This window comes from Fundulus heteroclitus, chromosome 14 (assembly GCF_011125445.2).
Source record: "Fundulus heteroclitus isolate FHET01 chromosome 14, MU-UCD_Fhet_4.1, whole genome shotgun sequence".
NCBI lineage: Eukaryota > Metazoa > Chordata > Actinopteri > Cyprinodontiformes > Fundulidae > Fundulus > Fundulus heteroclitus.
In genome coordinates, this window is record NC_046374.1 from 20,549,286 (window position 1) to 20,566,443 (window position 17,158).

Below are 17,158 nucleotides of genomic sequence, written 5' to 3' on the forward strand. Positions count from 1 at the left end.
GGTGGGGGGGGGGGTGTTCCTAAACACAAAGAGTGACTGCAACGCACTCGGAGCATCAACGTGAGCGTGAAAGTTGTTCGTAAAACACACATGGCGAGGCTAATCCACGAAATGCTCGCACACATTCCTGAAGACACACAAATGGCCCACAATGATGAAGAGAAAACCTGTTTTCTGATGTTTTTTTACATTCTCTGCTATGAAAATTTCAGTCGAGTTCGGGTGCATCTGATTTCCTCTCATCATCCTCTAGACGCATCTGTAACTTGATTAGAGGCCACCTTTAGTAAATCCGGCTGATTGACTGGTCTATAAGGGGGCTCGCTGTCACAGTAGTCCATATGAGAGCAGAAACTAAGAAATAAATACAGACAAAATGTCTGTAGAGGTCAGAGGCTATAGCACAAATTCACAAATGGATAGACAAAAAAAAACACTTAAGCAGCGATGAACACCCCCAAAAAGCACTGTGGTGCCCAGTATTTAGAAATGGAAGAAGATTAGAACAAACAGGACCCTATGCAGGTCTAGAATAACTGAGTAATTAGTGAAGAAGGGCCGTGGTTATTACCCCATTAGGGGTCAACCATTCTGACACTACACCAATCAGGCCTTTGAGGTCGGGTAGCCAGAGAAAAGCCACTTCTCACTTGAAGGTGTATCGCAGCCTGCTTGATTTGATCTGAATATCAACTATATATTGTCAGAACGAGAGAAACTAAATTCTCTGGTCTTGTGAAGCTAAAGTATAACTTTAGGCTTAAAGTCCAAGCGTCACACTGCAGAAACTGATCTAAAAATAAGCAAAATGTTCTTAAAATTAGTGTTTTTGTCCTATATTTGAACAGGTAAATAATATTATCTGCCAATGGAATGAGTATTTTGACCCCTAAAATAAGATAATTAGACATCCTGCACTTGAAATAAGATGATGAAGGTGAGTTGTTCCTATTTTAAGGGCAAAAGTCTTATTCCATTGGCAGATCATCTTATTTACCTGCTCAAATCAAAGACAGATACACTTATTTTAAGAAAATATTACTCATTTTTAGTTCTGTTTTTGCAGTGCATATGTGGAGAAGAAAAGGTACTCTTCATCACCTCCCCTAGACTAGGAACTAGGAAGCAGGGCGGTGGCAGCATCATGCTGTGGGGAGGGGGGGTTTTGCAGCAGAAAAGGGGTGACTAGTCTGCATAGAGGCTGAGCCAGACATGCAAAAGACACAAAGGAGCAATTTCTTTGAAAGAAACATCTGCACCAAAGAAACAGTCAACAAGAATATACGCTCGCTTGTAATTTGATGAGACGTCTAAAACGAGCCTTCACAATTGCTTTCGCCTGATTGAAAACACTTCTAATACCGCGCCGTGAACAAACGTCAAAACAACTGCTGCATGTGATGAAACGGCACATTTTAACTTCCTTAATTATGACAAATTAATTGAAGTAAACAAGGTTGCTGGGGTTTAAAACGAAGCGTTTTTAATGCTAATGACTCCTTATAATCCCGGTAAACAGATTAAACAATTCAAAAGCCTCCGCAGTCCTCAGCTGGATCATCTACATCAGGGTGATAACAGTGATCACATTTAGCTGATTTGTATGGGCACTAAGAGTCAGCAACAGACTGTATACATTTCTTGTGGGAGTTCTCACTATTTTCTTCATACGATTCATATTTTTTTAACTCCCTGTGTATGATGAATGTTCTGCATCACAACGCCACGTTAAATCCCTTGTATGTAGATACTTGGTTGATCAACTGAATTCTGATTCTGATTTATTCCTCGATTTTGATTGGAGACAATTTATGTTGTAAGTAAAATGGTAAATATGCAATAAAGTATACCAAAATTCAAGACCATCGATTGGAGTAGATGTAATGTATCGCTCTAATCTTTTGAGTTCAAAAGGTCTTTATAAAGGCTAGACTTTTTAGACAGTGAGTTCAACTCCAAACCAAAAAGGAATTTGGTGAAATAAGTTACATAAATTGTTTATATTACTGTCCACCATGGCAACATGCTTTTCCAGGACGAGTGTATGCTGCAATTCAATGCTTCAAGGCAATCTGCTGGATTTCCTTGAATAGGACACTTTTTAACCACTCTGTACGTATGGCTGGACAGAATTGACTTTGTAAAAATGCCTTGAGCATTGAGTGCTTTACATGTGTCGTAAATTAGAGCTATATAATGAATTTTATAAGGCAGGGGCTGTAATATATGATTATGTAGAGGAAAAGAAAACACCACGGTTTCTTGGTATTAAGACATAAAATTCAAAACAGACATGTACGATATGATCTTAGTGCTGCTTTAAAACAAGCCTCTCACCCACTTTCGCTAAGATATGTCATAATTATGTTCTGAGTATTTTGACATTTGTAGACTTTAATCAAAGGATTGAATAAATGCCAGTTACCTTATGCCTTATACCATTGTGATATTGTGCTCCTTTTAGAGAAACACCGTGAGCTTTGGTGTGATTGCCTGAATTACGTAGTTTGAAAAAAAAAAAAAAAAACTAAGCCTAATCTCTCTGCTACTTTATGGACATCCTCCGTAGTACCTTCGACCGTTTTTTTTTTTTTTTTTTTTTTTTACAGCCATGTTTTACAGGGACAGTAATTTCAGTTGCAAAATATGTTCCTATTCGCATGACGTGTGATGGTGAGATGACAGGATGCTAATTTGAGAAAAAGTGCTGGTCCCAATGTTTTGGACCATAATGAACAAAAAAAGCAAGTGTACCCTACATAAACTGAATTAAAGTAATAGCTTGATGTCAACATAAATGTACAGACTGGTACCTTTCTGGTTATTAAAATACCTGCAGATTTAATCACCGTGTTACTGGAGCAACAGGTTGACGCTTTCGCCTGACTCCTCAGGGAGTAAGACAAACATCTAATAACCTGTAATAACCTGGAGCACAAATAGGACAGTCTGCTGGCTCTCGGCATCCTTCAACCATTTTTTGAGAGGAAATTAAGTTTCGCTTTAATAGTGCTGACATGTCCTTATAAAGAAATCTGAAGTTGGTAGATTTCCACATCTCGAGCTCTGTATACCTGAGGAGCTTGGCTCTCTTAAATTTGGTTTTGAATGGAAACTAAGGACAAAACAGCAAAAAAAACAAATAAACAGGACAAACCACCATGCAATTGCACTGTCATACCTCAGGTAAAACTATAGATGCATGTGTGGGTGGAAATCCAGGCCACAAATCAATTCCAGGATCTTCTTGCTGGAAGGCAAAAGTGCTAACTAATGTTGAACATGTAGCCCATTCAATGATACATGAAATTCAAATCATTGAATAAATGCTAAATAAACTAACTGAATGCCAAGCTAATAAATCACCAACCGGAAAAAAAATCAATAGGACCGCAAAACTCACTGTTCAAACTCCAACTCGCTACGGAGGCAAAGGACGGAGCTGCGTTTATATCCCACAGCGGCAGAGCTGCTGACACGTCAGTCTCTCCAAGTGACCTCACAAAAACCTTTGAACCAATAGCAATGCTTATTCAATGCAAGACACCCGCTGAACCTGCGGAGGATGCCACATTGACTTTTAGAAAAAAAAGGCAGAATTTAAAAAAAAAAAAATGCTTTAAATTGATGCAAGGAAAGAAAGTTTGGGATGTCTGGTGTATCACATGACTTTTTGATTGCTCTGTCGGTGGATTATTTGGTAGCGTACACATTTAGTAAAACATTGTGTGGCCACAGCCTTAACTGGGAGTATCACAGGCTGATATTAGCTGGTTAGGCTAGTTGCTCCTGTAGCCAGCATGCTGTTGGTAAGAGGCGTGTGGTTTTAGCTTAAAAAACAAAACCAAAAAACAACTTTGTTAGAGAGTTGCTTAAATGCCATTGGCAGTGCCGCTTTCATTTCCACAGTGATTGCTCATGTTATTCTTCCTCAGTTATTAATCATACAGTGAGAGAAAAGTCTGGTCTCTCCAGAACTTCCTCTGGTCCTTCATTAAAAGAACAGAATATTTCAGCTGCTTTCAAACCATTAAATCAGTTTTAACCGTCTAAAACTTTGGTGTATTTATAACCAGCACATCCCTAATATAAAGTCAAGGTTTTTAGTACAGGATAAATAAAACGAAAGTTATTTTACAGGCGTCATGGTTTAACTTCCTGACTCACATGCAGAGATCACACACACACACACACATTCAAAGATTCATTGACTAGAATATGGGGAGGTAGTCAGTCATTCAGGAGGTTGTGGTTCGGCTGTGTCTGGAAAAGAAAATCAGGGTTAAATCGGACACAGAAACACCGCGGCAAATGAACGACGGAGGGATTGGGACGATGGCTTACTGGTAGTTTGATGGAACGTTGCCGTGGAAGAAAGTAGTGTGGTTCAGATATTAAGAGGGTTGACGGTAACTATAAAGATGCTGAAAGTGATCTTGCAGTGGAGAGCAGGAAAGCAGGCAAGGTCTGAAGAGCACTGGAGCAGGGGAGGGCAATCATGGAGGGTATACGGATCCAGAATGGGGACAGCATGGGTTGAGTCTTGACAACAGGGAAGTCCAACTGAGAAACCTGAAGGAACACAAAGAAGATCTGCATAAAAAATATCAGCACAGGCAGCAATGTTAAAAAAACAAAACAAAAACAAAAAAAGTCGAGAGGTGCAGATGGCTTGACTCTACCACAGAGATTGACAATCAGACAGAGCGGTTGTCGTGCTGCTCCTTAAGTTCACAGCAAACCAGTAATCTGGGAACTTGACACAGGTGTGTCACCTGCTGCAGCTCAGCCACACCTCCAGCAGAGATCCCCTGCAGGAAGAGCATCCGCACAAACACACACTCACACCTCGATCCTGACATTAGGTTGGTAAAAAAAATAGTAGAGGAATGTTTTAAAATGAATTTTTTGATTTAAAAAAAAAAAGAAAAATCTCATATCGCTTCTGCTCTCTCTTAGATAGTATGGCTGGTAGTGCTCATCATATGCGCTTCTCTCTTTAAACTCATCTATAATTCACACTGACCAAACTTCTCGTCTCACTGAAGCTCGAAATATGTTCCTGTCCTTATTTTCTAACACCCCCATTTATTTTTTTATTTTTTTTTTATACTCGGCCCGAGCCAAGAATATCACAATGAGAAATCTTCTGAATTGAGTTACTCGACATCAGACACCTGCTCAGTGATGTGTGACAACAGTTTTCAAACCTCATTGAGCTTTGGTCCTACCCCAAAGAACCCCCTCCCCACCCCCCCCCACTACCACCACCACCTCCTCTTCATCCTCCTTTTTTTTTAACGGGAAGATCCATGAATCATTAGCTCCATGGTGAGATGAATAAAAATTTTATTGCTCCCTTTTGCACCAACTGAAATCCCCCCCCACCCTTCCTTCCCCCTCCGGTTCAGCCGAATGTCTCCATCTGACTGAAGGGATCATTCACCCAAGGTCATATACAACGGAGCCACACAAAGTGAAATTGATGGGCGAAATTTTCAACTTTGTGCTTGAGAAATGTTCCCTGCAATCTCGTCAAATGAGCTTTATTTTTCTTCTTCCCTTCCCTCCCGCTTCACGTCTCTCAGCAGGAGAATAAAAGCAAAGCATTACCCTGTATTCCTTGTTTTATGCGCTGCTCTGAGGATTTATAGACACGCTCTTGTTTATGGGGGGGCTTTTCCGAACGAGGCGTTGCACGTTGTATCGTCAGAAGTATTCTCTAACCTATCCAGATCATTGAACTGAGGGGTTCCAATCACAATCTTGGCCACGAGTGTATACAGTCCAGCACCTCGACATGCAGACTGCTTTTACAAACATTTGTGAATGAACCGCTTGCTCCCATGAACTCCAGTGCGCTACCTGCACAGGAGGCTATAAAATAAGTCCAGTCGTGAAATTTTCTCGCAACTGAATGTTCCACAGTCAACTCTTGGTGGCATTGTGACAAATTGGAAGCAATTGGGAATGCCAACAACTACAAAGGGGTAAGCCACATACAATCGTAGAATGGGTTCAGAGTATCCTGAGGTGCGTAGTTGTCAACTTTCCACAGATTCAGTAGCTGTGAGCATCTGGACTTCATGTGGCCTTTAGGTTAACTCAGGACGACTGCCTAGAGGAGATGTTGTAATGGGTTCTAGCAGCTTCAGCCAAGCCGTACACGGGAATATAGCACGACACCACTGGACTCTAGAGCAGTGGAGACATACTCACTGGAGTGACAAATCAACTCTCAGCCTTTCTAGCTTGAGTTTAGCAGTTATCAGGAGATCAGCACTCCCCTTACTGTGTCACTTGTGTTTTTCAGGAGTTGGCCGCAACCCCTTAGTTCCAGCAAAAGGAACTGAACGGTTGAGCGTACCGAGATAGTTTGGTGCTCCGATCTTTCTTCAAAGATTTGAAGAAAGTGTAGTGGGCTATCACTACAATTTGAAAATTGTAGTGATAGCCCACTCTTGTCTTAACGTGAATTTGCACCAGCGCATAAAACAACGTCCATAAAGACACGGAGTAGCGAATTTGGTGTGGAAGAACTGGACTTCCCGGCATCCCAAAGACGATAGAGCAACTTTGAGATGAATTAGAGCAAAGACTGAAAGCAAAGCCTTCCTGTCCAACATCAGCGTCTTACCTCACTAACGTGCTGGTAAATAGAAAATAGAAAATTAAAATCCCAGAAACCTAATTTTAAACGCTGCGGGAAGCTTCGTCAGAAGAGTTGAAACTGCTCAGGGATGGCCGACATCACGTTAAACTTGACGGATTAAGATTGCGATGTCACTCAGGTTTAGATGTGTTTGAAGGCACATGAGCGAAGACTTTTGGCCACATAATGTATGTAGTGTAATGTTACAGAGGATGTTCTATTTAATGAGACGTCCATGTTGCAGAGCGTAGTCTTTTTTTTTTTTTTTTTTTTTTTTTTTTTTTTTTTTTTTAGAGCGTAGGCAAAAAAGTAGTCTGAATCGACATAGCAGCTGCCTCCATTCAGACATTCCTCCGTTGCATTTGAGCCCAACTGTAACAGAGAGCTGCGCAACTGTACTTGCACTCAGCACAGCCACCCCCTCTAAAAAAAATAAAAATAAAAAAAAATACTCGCAGCTAATTTCCCTCCTTTAGCCGTCTGACCGCCTGCAGCTGCCGTTACCCCCACACTTTTCTTTAAACAGCTGTGCTGGGTCGCCGTATCCAAGCCAAGGCAAACATTGCATGAGGGGAGCAGTGGCGGCGGCTGTCTGTCCGTGACTGAAGAGGTGTCTAGGAGTTGGGAGGCGTTCGGTTGAGCTGCACGGGTCTCGTCTGAAACTGCTCCGTTAGACAGAAATACATCTGGTGATACATAAAAACTGTGGGATTTATGTTTTAGTCTCTGCGGCTGTGCAGCCTGATCTCCCAGGTTTCCTAGCCTCCCTCCATTGTTTTTCTTACTAATCGCTTTCTTGACAGTTTTCTCATTTGTTCTTAGTTGTTTTGGTTTTTTTGTTTTGTTTTGTTTTGTCTGTTCCGTTCTTATTTCTTTTTCATTTCTCCCGCCTGCATCTTTGTTCTCTTTTTTTTTTTCTGCTTTGTTCTTTGCTCGGCTGTTTTGGATGCTCTGCATCAGCCCCCGTCCAGCGGCTCACAAGAGCGTTCATTTCCTCAGCTGTTCCGCTGCATAAGCATATCCAGCCCAGATGAGTTCAGACTTTCTCTTTATGTACGAAGGACCTCGATGCGCTGAAATCTGACAGCGTGTCTTGAAGAGAAAACAGTGCCAGGTCCATTTGGGTGTGAGTAACCCTGGAGGCTGAGCCTGCCTGCTCCACAGATGGCACAATCCTCAGCGCAATCCTCATCTTTCGTCTCCCTTTAAAAAAATATGGCATAGGGCTCACTCAACGAACATTTCGAGTAATGAATCTGACAGTTTCTTACAAAAACAATCATACTGGAACTTCTACAAATAGTGCAACATTACGACCATAAACTTCAATGTATTTTATTGACACTTGGTTTTGGTATGCATTTATTTGAAGCCCCTTTACTCTGAAGGCCCTAAACAACATCCAGCATTGCCAGTTTCCTTCAGAAGTCACCTAATTACTAAACACAGTACATCTGTGTGTAAATTCTCCCCATTTTAAATCTAGCTTTACGTTGAAGAAATTAGAGGCTTATTAGTGAACTATCAGTGTAGATAAAGGAACACAGCAGACAGTTACTAAGAGGTTTAACACAAGGTTATGTTCTAAAACAATATCCAAAGATTTGAACATGGCGACGTTCAACCCATCATCTGAATACAAAGAGAGTTTGGCACAACTCAGAACCTAGAAAAAATAAATGACACGTGTAATTCCACCTAAATTAACTTGTGTGGAGAGCTTTAACCAAAAAGCAGCCAAGAGGCCCATGGTAATGCTTGCAGGGATCTACAGCCCTAGATGGAGAATCTGTTGACAAGTCGTGCATCCCACGATCACCCCATCCCACACTCCACAAATTTGACTTTCATGGAAGAGGGGCAAGAAGAAAGCCATTGTTGAAATGCATCCATACCCATCGAGTTACCAAAAGGCTGTATAAGGGCCTCTGCAAATCCATGGAGACAGTGCTCAAGTCAGATGAGACATTTATCCTGTTTTTTGCATGTTGATCCTGAGCACTTAATACCCAATGTCATAGTTCCCGATGGTGGCAGCTTCATGCTTTGGTGATGCTATTCTTCTGGAAGAGCATTTTGATCGAAGCACATCCATGTGTTACAATAGTCTAGTCAAAATCCAGATGTGTATCTAATAAATATGTAGCAGGACGTGAGAAGTGCTGTTCATTGATGCTCTCCATGCAGTCTGACTCGGATTGATCGATTTTGCCAAGACCAAATTATCAGCAATGTAAACTTCTAGATGTGCAAAACTAGTAAATTGAAAGACTTACTGCTGCATTTGACTTGAAAGGTGGTTCTACACGGGGCCTTAACATTAATGCACCCCGAACTTTTTTAGCCGTTTCATTGTGAAAAAATAAATGTAAAACCACAATTGATCATAATTCACAACTTTGTTTTGTTTTATCAAGTAAAATCCTAATACATACACTGAGGATTGTGGTTTTAACATGGGAAAACACTAAAGGGAGATTACTTCTGGCACTGCACGTTTTCGTGTCACAGACGGTGACAAATGGTTAGGGATCTGGCAAAGTGATCGTTTAACACCAAAACACTGTTGGAACGCTTTTGTTTGATCTGTTTTCTCTTTGGCCATTTCTCCGTTGCCCTCCGCTGTTTCTCGTTTTCTTTCCTCTGCAATTCCACTCCCCTCCCTCCTCCACTCTTCCGTTGTGGCATGTTTAATTTGTGTGGCAAATTGGGCTTGGCGATGGTATGAAAGAGGGGCATAATTGTCTCTGGAGGGCTGAGGAGAGCAAGCGCAAGAGAAGAAACATACAACTTATCCCTTTCACTGTGAGACGTTGCCAGGAGGAACCATCCGAGATGACAGTGAAGGTACTGAACAATGAAAAAAAGGGCTCAAGTGTATTTTTAGGTAAATCCGGCCTCAGACACCCGACCATCCATCACAGCCATGCTGGACCGTGTCAAACCTGAGCCTAATAGCATTTCACTTGATTACTCACTTCGCTGGTGGATGGCACGGCGAGTCCCTTTAACATCGCAAATGAGTATTGACAGACTCTCCCAGTCTCTCTCAACATGAAAATGTTTGCATCCACACCTCATCTCTCTCTCTCTCTCTCTCTCTTTTCTTCATGGGCAAACCTGAGCGGAACAAGCTTTCCCCAAAATCCACAGCCGCCTACTGTATTAGCAAGCGGCGCTTTAGAGCCAGCAATCAAAGGTGGACCGCATGGGCTGAAATCAGCAGATCGTCTATTGATGTACTCTTGATGTGCCGCAGGGCGAAAAAGGCAGAACAGAGGAGTGTGACAGCAGATTTATTTGCGTGTTACAGCCACAATGAAGAATTAAGACAAATCTGTCTCTATAGTACGTCGGCGCAGCCTTGTTTTATAATTGCAAACCCATACTTCCCACTTTTTTTCGGAGTGTTGTTCATGTGACAAACCAATTATTCGTTTAATCATTGGAAGACAGAGGATGCAAATACAAAAAAAAAAAAAAAGACTGCAACACTTTCAATACAGTCTTGGTGGGAAAAAACCCCAAACAAACAACTAAGTGCATTCCTGCTGCTTCCATGGGAGTCAAGAAAGATGCATTCATTGCACTTGTTAATCCACTGAAAAAGGAAAAAGTGTTGTCATTTTACTAGTCTAGAGCATACAGGTAATTTTGGATGTTACCACCATCTGAAGATGTAAAGACATCTGCCGTGACCTTGGAGAATCAGCTGTTGCTTATTAGTCTAGGATGAGTAAGGTCGTGTTGAAGTCACGTTGCAGTCCATCATTCTAGTGAGACATGCATTATTTATGAGCAAGAAACGATCTAGATATTTGCTAATCATCCCACAATTTGAAATCCCAGCAATTAATCACTACGTCTGACTGCTCAGGGGTCAGATAAATAGCAAAAACACTCTGGAACATTGTCTCAGACTGTGTGCAGGCCTTCGTTGGCATGGTGAAGTTCAAAACAGCACAGTTAGAAAAAGCCACAACAACAGTGGCTTGTTTTGGAAGGGTTGCCCAAAATATTGGTGCTTCAATGGCCCGGTCAAAGTTCAGACTTTACCCTGGTCAAAATACCGTTGTTGGAAGAAGCATGCACTTAATTTTTATTGAAATCAAGTCATGTGTGAGGAATATTACACTGATTTTTTTTCTCTTTCTCCAGAAAACAATTGTTTTAAATGTTTGTTTTAAATGACCGGTGCTGAGAGTGGCCCTACAAGCCATCAAATCATGGTATATACTTATTTTTTGTCAAATCTACAGGCAAAAGCACATTTCAGAAACATCCAGATCCCTAATGAGAACTAGTTTGTTTAGTATCACTGCAACACCTGTCGGCAATAATAGATCCTACAGATTTTTGCATAATTTTGTTTTCTTTCTGTTTGGAAAAATAAGTCTTTTACTAGACAAAAGCAAAATAAAAACAAGAACGGAAGCACTATATTCTGGCAAGTAGATGAAATACCATATTAAATACGATTTATTTTGGATTTTTTTCTTTTTTTCTTTACTAGACACTGTTAATTTTTCTGAAGAATCACATTTATAAGCTCAACACTAAAGCAATCCAGATAGGGATAAATATCCGCAGGCAACAACAACAACAAAAAAAACACCATTATTGTAGTTTGTACTATATAAGCATAGCAAATGCTGGGTGTGATTGTTTTGTCCAAATATTCGTTTGTGAAGTACTAAGTTTTTGAAAAACTCCTCTTTTAAAGGTGTTTTTAATAAATGTCCAAAAACACCATATAAAGCTGCTAAGACTGTTTCATGTGTCGGGATTAGAGACTGTGTGTGCTATCAGTGTGAGCAGTCATGCAAAATGCAACAAGCTGGCTACAGTACCAACATGAATACACTGCTGGAGTTCTGGTAAATGCCTGTGCGTATGAACCCGGCACATAGTACACCCACTAAACAAATTCACCTTGTAGCGAGTCCAAAGGCTAATGATACTCTATTCCCCAGATTACATCAGGCTGTAATATGTGTGCTTTATGCATGCCCGGCCTAATATGAATTATTGTAAAATAGTCCTGCATTTGCATACAGGCTCCGGGGCTGTACTAAAATTAACATTTTTACAACAGCTCAAATTAAATCCCTATGCTTAATTTGCCTGCATGCTAATTTGTACCAAATTGAATCTATTCCATTCACTCTTACACTCGTACCCACACAAGCATGTAAGAATGCACAGTATGTTCTCTGAAGAGCTGCATCCCACGATCACCCCATCCCACACACACACACACACACACACACACACACACATTACATTAGACGCACGTAAACACAGCCCAGAACATACATGTTTGTGTAACTCTCATATTAAATGACATTAAAGCAAGAGGGGAACAGGGCTTGGGGTTTGATCCAACTTTTAAATCACCACAATTCCTCAAGTCGGCTGCCCTCGTTCATCATCCTGCCGGACACTGCTCAAGTGGAAATCTCATTGTTGGCTCCACTCGTTCATTTCAAAACGCGTCCTGGTACAGTGTATCCGTGAGACGCAAGTCGACACATCCGCCAAAGGAGAGCTTGCGTCAAAATACATATGGCGAAAACACCTTTAGCCACACGTGCGTTGGAGGGCGCCGCGGCTAAATCACCACCGAGTTATTTGGATGCAAACTGGGAGGCTAGGATAAAACCAGGTTGTCAGGGGCTTGCAAGAGTCTACTTGCTTGCAGATTGAACTAAATGAGAAAGAACTCATTATCATCTCGTCTGCTGTAAATTCCTGCACCAACTGCTTGTCAACAACGTGCTGTGCAATTATGTCTAAAGGTTGTATTAGGCCCATTATTAACTCAATGAATGCCGATTCCTCCGGCAACTGTGCCCAAGTGTATTATTTAAGGCCATTAGCCGCACATATGGATTGCAGTCATTTTCTTTCACACTTGGACGAAAAGAATTACACAAAAGCCGAGCAATTTTCATCACACCCCTGACCCTCCCACTCAAGAAAAGCAGATAATCACATACAATGCCGACATGTTGTCCGGGGCCCACATGGAGGTAATTAAATGTTCGCCCTCAGTTTCAAAGTGCACTTAAGAAATAACTGGATTGAAAATGGTGGAGTCATTTATCTGTGTTGTAGCGTTCACTTTTCAGTGCGGGAATATTGACGGAGCAAAAGCGCTCCAATCGAAATTGCAAATCCATTTGGGTGGCAGTCAACAAACCCCCCCAAAATGCCTCTTTCAAAACCCATAATCCACAAGATATCCAACTCTTAGGATTTATGGCTCTAAGCACAAGAAAGAAAGTCATTTGGACCTGAGCAGGTCTGAAAGCTCAGTGGGAAAAAAAAAAAGATGTAAATCAGTTCAAAACATGTTGGATTACGGGGTGCTTTTTTTTTAAAGTCAGCCCTTAATGGTTGTGAAAAACTTTGCACTTACTGTTATAATGGAATTATCTACAGCAGCCAAGAGCCTCTAATTAAATGCACTTGATTAAGTGATTATCAGCCAGAGGATTGATAGTTCTCAGCTGTTTATTATGATGGCAAGATGGTTAGACAATAGCAATAATCAGAGAATAAAAATGTCCTGCTCATCGATCTAAAATTGCTTATAAGACAATTTCCCAAGAAACAGTGATTATTTCCAAAAGCGGCTTTGAATGATTTACGAAGATGAGGCTTCTGGGGAGGGGGGGGTGGGGGGTGGAATGAAAATTGTGGATGTCTATCCTAATACAGTGTCTTAAAAAAATGTTTTAAAAAAACATGAGGGAAATAAAATAATATATAATATGATTTATAAATGAGATTCGGAGAGCTCAAGTGCAATTAAGTGGTGCAGAAGGCGAATGATCTAAACTACACCGAGTCCATTGCTGGATAGCTCTAAAAAAACCATAACGGAGGTTCTAAAGTCTGGGTTTAAATGTGATTGAGATAGTATCACATTACCATAACAGCTCATTATTGTGCAAAAAACCTTCCAGTGTAGCTGACTTAAACCAAACCAGTTCCTCTAAGAGTGTGGTTCTAAAATTCGCCCAGAGCGATGTAAAAAAATAAAACAATATAAATAAATAAAAAAACAGGTATAAAATTTGCCGGGTTACTGAAACGCTGGATGGCAGTTGCTGCTCCCAAGGTTGGCACAACCCATTTTAATTTGAGGGTGCAATTACTTTTTTCACATAGGGAAAGGATGGTTTGGGCAACTTGTTTCCTTAAAATTAAAAAGAAGAATTTCATGAAAACAGAACTTACGTTTTCTTACTCTCTTCCAGTGATATTGACACTGTTGATGATCTGAAACGCTAAACTATGACAAAAATGCTTTCTTTCATATTACTGTGTAATCCTGGCAGGAGAAGAACAATCTGATTAAAAAAAATACTGTGGAAAGAGAGATTGTCATTTTTAAACAACAACGTAAAAAGGTCATGCAGAAGACTGATTGCTAGCAGTTTTGGTTTGGAACGTATTTCAATCCACCTGGTTCTTCTCTTATCGGTTCTCTGGCCACTTAACAAACCATTAAAACAATGGCGCACCCAAACAAAGGAGTGCACTGCGCTCTCGGTTACTATACTTACACAATCCTCTGCCGCCTCACACAGACTCAGACAAAGCCCAGTTTGTCCCACGTCTTTAGAGCCGGCGAGTTGAGCACAATGCCAGCTGTTTTGCATCTGCTGGGCTTACATTTGGCACAGCCGCCGTGCTGCTGGCACGCGCGCTAAAGCCGAACACCCTTCGCACGCCGTGCCAGTGAACCGTGGCAAAATGCAGGTGCTTTGTGACATTGCCACAGTGACAGTGCAATTAATAGATTGATGTTGTAGCTGCTGCAATGGGATTACTTGGCCAGTCAAGTCTGAAATACACGAGCCTTCAGCGCGCAGTTGATGTTTCATGGCAGCGTGAACAATGAAGAGTTGCGAGATCATTTCGTCTGCGCGAGCTACCTTTCCAGCAAAGTGGGGAGAGAGAGAGATGTGGACAAAAATAGAATAGGCTTTGTTCTTTTTTAGATGTTCGCTTGAAAACATCGCCATAGAAAGAAATTGCATTCTTATTACAAACAAGGGATTCACCGGACGCTTGGCAGGTGAGGGTAACCAAGTGGTGTGGCACTTCCCGTTTCATTTCAAATCAGTTCATTTGCGTGCCGTTGTAGCTCATCTTCTCTTTTTGAAGTGAGAAAGACTTGAGGTTATTTATTTGGTAAAAGCTGCAGTCAGAGGTGTAAGAGGATCCCTAAAGAGAACCAAATTTCTACGTTGCTCATTTTAATGCCCAGTAACAGAATTGCTGAAGTTTTGTTTCAAAGGGCCAGCTTCCTCTATGGAGACTTGTTATCAGGGTGTCGTTTTCGACATGTAATGGCATGAATATACCTAAGTAAAGAATATGGATGTTTAACCCTTACCTGAAGATTCTCAAAAAAATCAAGAAAACTTAAACTGTGATTGCAGTTCATGTAAATCTATTATAAATCTATCATATTGTATCTATTATGAGGCTATAAATGCATGGACAGACAGACAGATGTTGTAATTCCTCATCAGTTTTTCTACACTTTTATCCCCATCACAAATGTACACTATTTCCTGTCTTTAATTTTACATTAAAATAGGGCTGGACAATAATTCAGTAAAATTATATATTGACCGATAGACATGTGGGGCGAGTAAACAGGCTCAGTAAAAAGTTCAATAGAAGAACGGTTTTCCGTCCTTTTGCATTCTAGCCTATTATGTAGGTTAATGCTACAGTCCTTACATCCTCCCAACCAATCACAAACGCACACACAGGAACGTGGCGTCACCAAGCTCCGCCCCCTTCAAAGAGTTATGATAGCGTGTGTTCTTTCTTTCATTTTTATTTTATTTTTTGAACTTGCAGATTTGGTTAAAAGTTGTTTGAATAAAATGTTTGTGTGTTCTGTAACTAATACTAGGTCATTAAGCAACACCATAAAAAAGCAAAGTCTGCACTTAGAGTATATGTATTGAGCTATCTGATGATTATTGATGTCTGTCAATATGATTTCTGTTTAATCAATGCCCTTTTTTTCTATATCGTCTACCTTTAAGCATTTACTTATAAGTAACAGTTTTAATTTACATTCAAACAACTTCAGCTTGGTGAAAGACTTGTATATATTATCAGTGCAATACTTAGATGTAATAAAACATTCTTTTTTTTAACACTGCTGTTCCGAAAATCTGGTTTGAGTTTTAATGGTGGCTGTGGGACAGTCTATAGCGGTACACTGAAGACGCTTTGGTAGCTTTACTTTTCTGGGTAAACCTGAGCTAATTACATATGATGCAGGCTAACAAGCTTTAACAACAAAACTCCACAGGAAATGTGGAGCAAGTGCTATTAGCTACTTCTGCTGGGTTGTGTTTGCCACAGAGGTAAGAACTTGGATCTGGAAATTGACCTCAAGTCCAGCTTAACCTTGCTCCAGAGCAGTATTTGAAAACCAGTGGTGTAGATCGTGCTCCATGGTCGGGCTAATAAAGTTGTATTTCTTCATAACACTGTTTTGTTAGGTTCACTAAAGTAGTTTGTGAGAAAAAAATGGTTTCAAACCGTGTCAGAAGTGCAGGTTTTACACTCCAGCTATCACAAAGTTTAACATGCAAGGCAACCATGTTGGATTTGACCTCAGGGTTGGTGAGAAACATGGAATTACAATTTAGGTGATCCTGTTAAATTTGACAACTTGAAACAACTTCAATTTCATAGTAAGAAATGAAACACATAATTAGCCACATCTTTTGATCGATCATTCTACCCTAATGGAGGAGAATGTTTCTTTGTTTTTATTTGGTTTAATGTGAAACAAAACAGCATACTTAAAATCTACTACTCGTTTAACATGTCCTCCAGTGCAACATTACCTATTCAATATTCTGATAACCACTAATCAAACAGAAGCTTTTGCTTTAAAAAAAAAACACTGTGTACATTGGTGGAAAATGTTGTAGTTTATTTTACATTAGGGACGTGGAGAAAACGTGTTTGTCTTGTTACCTAATGCACTTTTATTGGTTGAGGTGTGAGGGAGTGAAAAGATGAAAGGAGGATGGCAGTCCTCTTTCAAATTGGTTCTTTTTTTTTTTTTTTTTACAAATGTTTCAGTCTAGTAAGCTGGAGAATCACATTTTTATTGTTTGCATTGACAGATGAAAATAGAGAAAGGACTTAAACAAATAGACATTTCCCCTTAAAATTGGATTTCTTTTTCAAAGTGTTAGAGCTTCTAGAGAAAACTGGAATCAGCCACAATTGAAACCAGCAGGTCAAAGCTTTAACTACAGGAAAATCTGCCAAGAGTCTGCTGTCTTGCCCCTGTGTGCTAAGCTCACCGTTTCTGATACACTGTAGTTTGTTTATCGCTGTTGTTTCTAATCATTTATATCCATTATACTTATTACTATTGCTTCAAGATAAATAGTTGTCTGTCTTGTCATACTATACTAAAAGCGTACAGACCAGGACCGTCGTTTTTAT